The sequence below is a fragment of the Propithecus coquereli genome, unplaced genomic scaffold (assembly GCF_000956105.1).
Source record: "Propithecus coquereli isolate 6110/MARCELLA unplaced genomic scaffold, Pcoq_1.0 Scaffold13, whole genome shotgun sequence".
NCBI lineage: Eukaryota > Metazoa > Chordata > Mammalia > Primates > Indriidae > Propithecus > Propithecus coquereli.
The window spans coordinates 1,556,234-1,565,707 of record NW_012137191.1 but is presented as its reverse complement, the minus strand read 5'-3'; the positions used below and the strand labels follow the sequence as shown (position 1 = coordinate 1,565,707).

Here is a 9,474-nt window from a genome sequence, read left to right as displayed (position 1 = left end):
TTATTATTAATAAAGGCTATATGTCCCTTAAAAAGTATTTTCCAGTAGGTATGGATGGTACAAGCATAAGATGTTTAAATAATATTTTCAACAGTTGAATGGAATAATAAACAATAAAAAGAATGAAATAATAATTAATACCAAAGTTAAAAAATAATAGGTGTTTTGAAAAGTTTGCTTTTGACTTTCACCTTGGAAGAATAGGACCTGCCAGTTCATCTGGCATTGTAGTAGGGAGTGCATGTAAGTGTGACCTTCACAATCCATACTAGCAATTGTTTCTTACGGGATAATCCAGTGGTTTGGGTCTTGCTGTCACTCCTCTTCTGGGACCCTTCTATGAGCTACTGAGAGTTTACAGGAGCATGTCAAAGAGTTCTGCCACACTAGAGAGTCTTAAGAAAGACAGTGTAGACAAACCACAAAACCTACGAACAACCTCTACACAAGTTATATTTTCATTCATTCCAAATCATATCCCCATTTTATTTAAATATTATTTATAAGATGATTGTTTTTTAGTTTAAAATTGACTTGTTTTTAGGCAAATCAGAATGGCAGAATGAGAAAAACAACTACATTGCTCCTCAGACATGAATTTTTGATGATCTTTGGCAAAAGTATAACAATCTAGGCCCCCAGAATGAAATGTCTCATTACTTAGTTTTGGAAATGTATTACAACTTGTTTTTACATATTATTATGGAAATTTTCAAATGTAAACAAACATAGATGGGATAATGTAAGGAACCCTCATGTAGGACTATCCAGCTGCAACCATTTCAACCATGGCCAATCTTACTACATCTAAACCACCACACCCCTCTCTCCAGCACGTCAAAGCAAATCTCAGGTATATAATCTCCAAGTAAATATTTCTACATATACTGCTAATAGAAAAATACTCTTAAAAACATAGTCATGTGGCACTATTTTAAAAATCAAAACTTCACCTACTGTTTAATGGTTATGTCTTGCAATCTTAGAGAAAGTTGAGCAAGCTCCTCTGGGTAAGCAGACCAGTACATGTTTTGAAACCTGACTGAAAGAGCGCTCCACGTGGGACAAGCGCTTTCAGGAAGGAGTGTTTGGTAAACTACGGGTGTTAAAGTGGAAGGATATGGATCAAAATTAGGCAAAATGTGGGCGAAAGGATCATCAAGGCAACAGGCAAAGGAATAACAAGTTGCAATTTTTCTTTAAAGGGGAAGCAATTTTATGAGGATTAGGTTGAAGAAGGCAGAATTTTGGAGTTTGAGTATGATATTTTATTTTATTTTATTTTTTGAGTCAGAGTCTCACTCTCTTGCCTGGGCTAGAGTGCCGTGGCATCAGCCTAGCTCACAGCAACTTCAAACTCCTAGGCTCAAGTGATCCTTCTGCCTCAGCCTCCCAGGTAGCTGGGACTACAGGCACATGCCACTGTGCCCAGCTAATTTTTTCTATTTTTTAGTTGTTTGGCTAATTTCTTTCTATTTATAGTAGAGACGGGTCTCGCTCTTGCTCAGGCTGGTCTCGAACTCCTGAGCTCAGGCAATCCTCCCTCCTTGGCCTCGCAGAGTGCTAGGATTACAAGTGTGAGCCATGGCACCCGGCCAAGGATGACATTTTAAAAATCATGTAAATCAACAAAATCCAGAATATGGGTAAGTCTATAGGACAAAAAACCCAGTTTCATCATCAAATAAATTGCAAGGGCTGGGGGCAGGAAGAAACGGATGAGAGGTGATTGAACCTATGGATTAAAAGGGACTTAAAAGACATGTCAACCAATGAAAGTGTGAACCCTATTTAAATTCTGATTCAAACAAACTAAGAGAGAGAGAGAAAGAGAGAGAGAGAGAGAATAAGAGAGAAAATCAGGGACATTTGAACACTGCCTGAATATTTTATAATATTAAGGAAAAGTTTGTTTGAGGTGATGGATATGTTAATTACCCTGATTTGATCATTACACATTGTATACATGTGTCAAAATACCTCTCTGTACCAATTATAATATGTCAATTAAAAATAAAAATTAAAAGAAAAAAAGAAATGTTGGTTATATTTAAGGTGTGATGATATTTCAGTTATTTTTAAAAGGTTCTTACCTTTTTGAGATATGTACTGAATCATGCATGCATCAAATTATATGATGATTTGGATTTGCTTGAAAATAATTTAGTAATGATTGTGGTAGGGGTAGCAGGGAAGAAAGATGTGGGTATAGATAAAATACAACAGACAAGAATTGATTATTTTTGAAGCTGGGTGAAGCTGGAGGTTCATTACAGTATTGTCTACTTTGTAATATATTAGAAATTTCCCATATCAAAGGATTTGTTTAAGTTGCCTAGTTAAAACTACTATATGTATTTTTCTTGATGGTTCCCCAAAATGTTTGAAAGCAGAAGAAAAATACCATAAATTCCTTCAACCAACCAGAAATATTTATTAACTAGCACTTTTGAGCTTTGCCATTATAGATGAAGTTTACAGCGATGATGCTAAGCACTCTGAAACATTGAAAAGTTAAATTACGTTCACTAAATTTTGATTTTACAGTGGACCTTACTGTATTATTTTAATAGCTTTATTGAGATATAACCGATTTATAACAAACTGCACACACTTAATGAGTTTGGACATGTGTATGCACCTGTGAAACATCACCACAGTCAATGTAATACCAATAGATATATCTATTGCCTCCAAAAGTTTCCTTGTGTCCCTCTGTTTAGGTCTTGTTTTGTTTGTGGTAAGAACACTTAATATCAAATCTACCATATTAACAGAATTTTAAGTGCATAACACAGTACTATTGACTATAGGCACTACGCTGTATAGAAGACCTCAAGAACTCATTCTTCTTGCCTTGTTTATACCAATTGAACAACAATTCCCCATTTCTCCCTCCCTCTATCCCCTGGGAACCACCATTCTATTCTCTGCTTTTATGAGTCTGACTATTTTACATACCTCATATAAGTAGATTTGTCCTTTTGTGACTGGATTTATTTCACTTAGCATAATTCCCTCCAGATTCATCCATGTTGTCACAAATAGCAGGATTTCCTTCTTTTTCAAGGCTGAATAATATTTGTTTTATGTTTATACCACATTCTCTTTATTCATCTGTCAATGGACATTTGGGTTTTTTCCATGACTTTGCTATTGTGAAAGTGCAGCAATGAACACGAGATTGCAGGTATCTCTTTGAGATTCTGATTTTAATTCTTTTGGATATACACCCATAAGTGAAATTGTTGCACCATATGGTAGTTGTATTTTTAATTTTTTCTGGAACCTCCGTACTGTTTTCCATAATGGCTGTACTAATTTGTATTCCCATCAACAGTGTATGAGAGTTCCCACAGCCTTGCTAACACTTGCCATCTATTTTTTTTTTTTATATAATAGCCATCCTAATGTTTGTATGGTTAGGGCAGAGTAGACAAATTTTAATTTGTCAATCAGTGATGTTGAGCATCTTTTCACATACTTGTTGGCCATTTATATGTCTTTGAAGAAATGTCTATTCAATTCCTTTGTCCATTTTTTAATCACAATATTTGTTTCACAGGAGTTCCATATATATTTTGGATATTAAACTCTTATCAGATACATGATTTGCAAATATTTTCTCCCATTCCATATGTTGCCTTTTCATTCCATTGATTGTTTCTTTTGCTGTGCAGAAGCTTTTTAGTTTGATGTAGTCCCACTTGTCTATTTTTGCTTTGGATGCCTGTATACTTTTGGCATCATATCCAAGAAATCATTGCCAAGTCCAATGTCAAAAAGCTTTTCCCCTATGTTTTCTTCTAGGGAGTTTTACAGTTTGAAGTCTTAACATTCAAGTTTTTAATCCATTTTGAGTGTATTTTTGTGTATGGTGTAAGGAGGTGGTCCAATTTCATTCTTTTGCATGTGGATATACAGCTTTTCCAACACCATTTGTTGAGGAGACTATCTTTTCCTTATTGCATGTTCTTGGCACCCTTGTCGAAGATCAGTGGACCCTATATATGTGGGTTTAATTCTGTTCTCTATATTCTGGTCCATTGACTTATATGACTGTCTTTATGCCAGTACCCTAGTCTTTTGATTACTGTAACTTTGTAATATATTTCAAAAACAGGACATATGCTGGTCCCCAGTTTTGTTCTTTATTAAGATGACTTTGACTATTTTGGGTCTTTTGTGGTTTCATAGAATTTTAGGATTATTTTTTCCATTTTTGTAAAAAATGCCATTGGGATTTTGATGGAAATAGCTTTGAATCTGTAGCTCACTTTGGGTAATGTGGACATTTTAACAATATTAAGTCTTCCAACCCATGAATACAGGATGTTTTTCCATTTATTTGTCTTCTAATTTCTTTTGTCACTGTTTTATAGTTTTCAGTGTACAAGTCTTTCACTTGTATGGTTAAGTTTATTCCTAAATATTTTATTCTTTTTGATGTTATTAGAAATAGGATTGTTTTGTTAGTTTCCTTTTGGGATAGTCTATTGTTAATGTATAGAAACACAACAGATTTTTGTATTAATATGTTGGTTTTGTATCATGCAACTTTTCTAAATGTGTTTATTAGCTTTAACATTTTTTTGTGGCGTCTAAGATTCTTCTACATATAAGATCATGAAATTTATGCACATCCATGTGCATGTGTGAACCCCACTCCATAATTGTGGTTTGGGGGACATCTTGAGGAGGCTGTTAATTTGACACATATGTATATATAGGGTTCCAATCACTTATCAAAGAGTATTATTTAAGGTGCAGCCCCAGGAACAAGATAAAGTTAGAATCTGTGACTATACCCCTTATTCTTATTTATTTTCAAGTATTGCTGTTCTGTTTGCAATTGCATGTTCCAGTCTAAACAAACTTCTTGTAGATCTGTAATTCAAAACATAAAAGGCGCTTGCTTAGACATCACTGTAACAAAAGAGCAGTAATGGTTATGTTCTTGATTGATTTGAAGCTATGCCTCAGTGAAACATCAACCAATTTGTAGGGGAATGTCAGAAAACCTAACAATTTGGTATTATGCAGATCAAACAACCAGCTGATTCATTGAAATTTTCACTTTTCTAAGGTTACAGGTTGAATATGTAAATAGCTTCAAGGACAGATGACTCACCATGAGGTTATTTTATTTACTCTTTGAAGCCAATATCTAGCATTTGTTATGGGGATTCATTCATCATTTGATTATCCTCTTCCAAAAATAAAATCTGTGCCAAGCCACACATATTTTTATTAGAGCTAAGAAGGGAAGAATTTTTCTGCCTTCATCTATTTGTGTCTAATCTCAGTGGGCGTCAACTGTGGATCCTCTCTTCCTGGCTGATAGGCATGGAGGGACACTGTCCCTTCCTACAATGGCAAGTAGGGCTGAGAGACACAGAGAAGTCTAAACAATCAAGTTTTGTGGACACCATCCTTCGCTCAGGTCACAGTCTTATTAATTTTGTAAAGCCCGAAATCTCATTTTTAAAGTTCTCATTAGTAATAATCATATTAATTATAATAATGAAATTTTCACTGAGACCTTATTTTGGGCCCATCCCAGCACTGTGCTGAGCACTTTGCATGTATCACACCAGTAATACCCTCACTTTGGGAATAGGTATTATCATCATCCCTATTGTACAAGTGAGGTAACTGGCACTCAGAAAGATGGAGTAACTTACCCAAAGACCAAAGCTAATAAGGTCCTGAGGTCCTGGCTGAGCCAAAACTCACACCACCATGTCTGACTTCAGAGTCCAGCTTTAAGGACATTCCATCACTATCAGGTACCTACTTAGTGTTGAACATGAGTCATAACATGGGATCCCTGTCTCCAAGGCATGTTGAACTGAACTGGAGAGCTCAGCACAAGAGCTGCAGCAAATAGAGCAGGTTTTGTATAGGACAGAGATGTGGCTTCAGAGAGAGAAGAGGGGATTCCAGGCAGGAGAAATAGGATCAGAAGTCCGACCTCAGTAACACCAAACAACAAGAGTCTACTTTAGCTAAAATGGAATGTATGTGTAGGGTTTAGCTGAGGTTGACTTTGACTACCAGGTTAAGGACTTTGAACTTTAAGGAATTCTGGTATAAAGAATAATGGAAAGCGTTATATTTGGTTTCATTCTTCAAAGTACTACAAAATAGTTTAAATGTAATTATAAACTATACAACTAATGCTTGATTTTTGTCTACATTGATATAGTACATGAGGCATTTCTATTTTATCTTTCTTTCACAAACTCTTCTTATTCTCTTTAAAGAAAAAGCATTAGAAAACAGTCAAAAACATTATCCCTTAAAAAAACAATGCCTGCAATGTTGTGAAACATAGTTAATACATTATATTTACATTTCACAGCACACTTTCTAATGACTATCATCATTAGTCAAATAAGTAAACAGCATAAAATAAGAGGAGTAGGCAAGATTCAGTGGGCCTTTTGTTCAATTCCCTGACTCGCGGCTAACTGTTCACGGCCTCAAGATTACAGGACTAAGTTCTCCACCCCGCCACATGCTGTGGGTCCAAACATATAGGAGATATAACCCAGAAGAGCAACCTGCAAAGTGCCATGAGGTATCTAATGTTTACTCAGAATAAAATAAATCATAAAGACAGCACAAATGATTCTATTTCATTTTGAAAGATTCAGAAAAGCATATTTGCCTATAAAAGGAGTTATAAATTATGTTAGCTATGATGGTCCTTTACGTTATTTAGAGTTTGGAACCACCATCCCCTGCCTACCCTCCATCCTCTCCCAAGGATTAGGATAAGGGATGTTTTTCTGGTAATAAAAATCACTAAAACAGAGACTTAACACCAGTGTATTCCATTAGATTCAAGTCTAATCAGGGCTCCAGACTGATCGTTAGTTTTATTCTGTGAACCGACAATATTTCTCTGAAAGACCAGAATGTAAAATTCTAAAGACTCAAAGGGGTATTTAAAAATGCATTCAGACTGTAATAAATATTTTGTTTTCTCTTCTGCTTGGGGAGTGAAAGTGGGTTAAGGGGAACCTCTCCAATGGGTGCTGGCTGAAGGGAGGGGTCTAGCCTTACTCTTCTGGTACTATTCGAAAGTGATGCATTTGCCTTAGCTATTAATAGTTGCAGCCTCCAGTTTTCAGGTTTCTCACATGTGTGGACATGCAAACAAAGGATGGCATCCTTATTTTAAAACCTCACTTAAAGGGACTTCTGAGAGATGCCCCTCCCACCAGCAGGTGGGGTGAAAGGTCAGGGTAGTGTAACACTGAACAGGTCTCTGAACCTTAGCATCCTGACTTTAATAGTTGCCCTTGGGCTAAAGATGCTGTCTTGGTTCTGGGTGACTCCTGTCAGTTACTCACTCTCATTTCCAGACGTGCCTCTGTCTCTGAGTTGTCTGTATGTGACCGAGTGGGAAATTTCCTGTTGCAGAGGCATTGTTTTGATTAGTTTTAAGAAATCTGAGATGTCTTAGCTAAGGGTAAATTTACAGAATAGATTACCATATGGGTGTAAAAATTTTTTTTTTCTTTTTCTTTTATTTCAGCATATTATGGGGGCACAGATGTTTAGGTTACGTACGTTGCCCTTGGTCCCCCCCCAAGTCCATGTCCCAAATATATATATATCTATTTTTTGGGGGGACAGAGTCTCACTGTGTTGCTGTGTAAAAATTTTAAGAGGTACCAGATTTTATACCTTATTGTCTATATACATACTTTCTTCTGCCCTATTCCTTTTCTCCTTTCCAATCCTCTAGTGGTCTCTGTTTTAAATGAAGATGTAGTTATACACCCTTTCACCCTATCACACATAAAAGTTGTTTTGAAAAGAAAAACTTTATTCAAATTTTGTCCTCACACTTTTCACCTCACTGAGTACCCCAGCATCTCTTTAATCCCACTCAAGTTCCAAGTAAGTATATTTATTGATAGAAAAAATGTACCACTAGATACAGTCAAGTAATCAGAATACTACTTAGCAATAAAAAGGATTAAACTATTGATTTACACAACTTGAATGGATCTCAAGGCCATTATGTTGAGTGAAAAAAAAATCTCAAAATGATCACATACAGTATGATTCCATTTATGTAACATTCTCAAGATGATAAAAGTATAGAGATGGAAAATATGTGGTCACCAGGGCAGGGGTGGGGGGCATAACAATAAATAGATAGCACAGGGGAGATCTCTGTGGTGATGGAAATGCTGTATCCTGATTGTGGTGGTGGTTACACAAATCTACACATGTGATACAATGACATAGAAACTATACACACATGGTACCAATGTCAATTTCCTGATTTTGATATTGTACTAAAAGTATGTCAGATGTAACCACTGGAGGAAACTGGGTGAAAGGCATGTGTGGCCTCTCTGTGCTACCTTTGCAACTTCCCGTGAATCTATAATTATTTTAAAATAAAAGTTTAAATATATATGTCAACCACTCAGAATGGACTCCAAAGTACAGAAAGAATAATTAAATATAGTATGGTGACACATGCCAAAAAGGTGTCAGATTTTTTTTAAATGTGCCATTACTGAAGAATTGCTTCAAAAGACAAGAAAGAATAAAATAGCAATGACGGTATTCTCAGGATTGTGCTAAGATAGCTCCATTTCCTAGTGCTCTCAACCATTTGATCGCTTTTCAGGCTTCACAGAGCAAAGTTGGAAACACCAATTCTTTCAGTGAGATCACTTTGACAATAAAGATCAGATTGCTCATACATTTTTGAAGAATATTCTACAGCCATGTAGCACATTCCTCCCATTTGGAAAAATTCCAGAAACAAGATCACAGCCTTCGTTGCACCATCTAGCATGCATGAAAAGTTTCTTAAAAGCAAGGGAAACCACAACCTCTATCCTTAATGAATCCCTCCCCCTCCCCTCCTTTTTCAGTTCTTTGCTGCATTTCTTTTTCACTCTCCCCCTCCAAGTTCAGCTCACTCACTCATGCCGCTGGGTCTCTCTTACCAAGTTGTCAAGCAAAAGTAGCAAGCAAACCCGTGTGAGCGCGATGTCCTGAGGCAGCAGCCTCCCGCGCCTCCCTGCGTGCCACCAGCGGGGCTCATGCTCCCTGCGCGCTGCACACACCCCAGTGGCTCTGCAGGACGCGCGCGCATGACTTGAGAGCCACCAGCCACGCCCCTAGAAGCTGCTGGGCGGCCTGCACCGAGTACCAACACTGCAAACAGAACAGTGACCCAACCAGCTGTCAACCTGTTACCTCTTGGTAAATTACATCTTTTTCCTTTTTCTTCTTTAACGTTTTATAGTACCCTGAGTGTACCCAGTGTTATTAAATTATGCCAAAACAAAGAACAAAGTCCCTGCCCTGAGGAGTATGCAGTGTAAAAGCAGGGAATGACGCAAGGCAAAATGACAGGACAAACACAGGGTAGGTAGAAAGAGTTGCGAGTGAAAGGTAAAGTAGAATCAATAAGATTTTTTCAATGGACCCAAA

General features: G+C 36.9%; 1 protein-coding gene across 2 annotated transcripts in view; it reads right to left on the bottom strand.

The window, feature by feature from the left end:
• Positions 1-9,079, bottom strand: part of SLC38A4 (solute carrier family 38, member 4) — a 66,208-nt gene extending 57,129 nt beyond the window's left edge. Inside the window, exon 1 of one of the 2 annotated variants that reach the window (XM_012638496.1) lies at positions 9,015-9,079. The gene's annotated coding sequence lies outside the window, so the exon portion shown is untranslated. Of the gene's footprint in view, positions 1-8,984 lie in introns of both variants that reach the window. The other variant, XM_012638494.1, reaches the window with a different exon arrangement.
• Between the last annotated feature and the right edge of the window lie 395 nt (positions 9,080-9,474).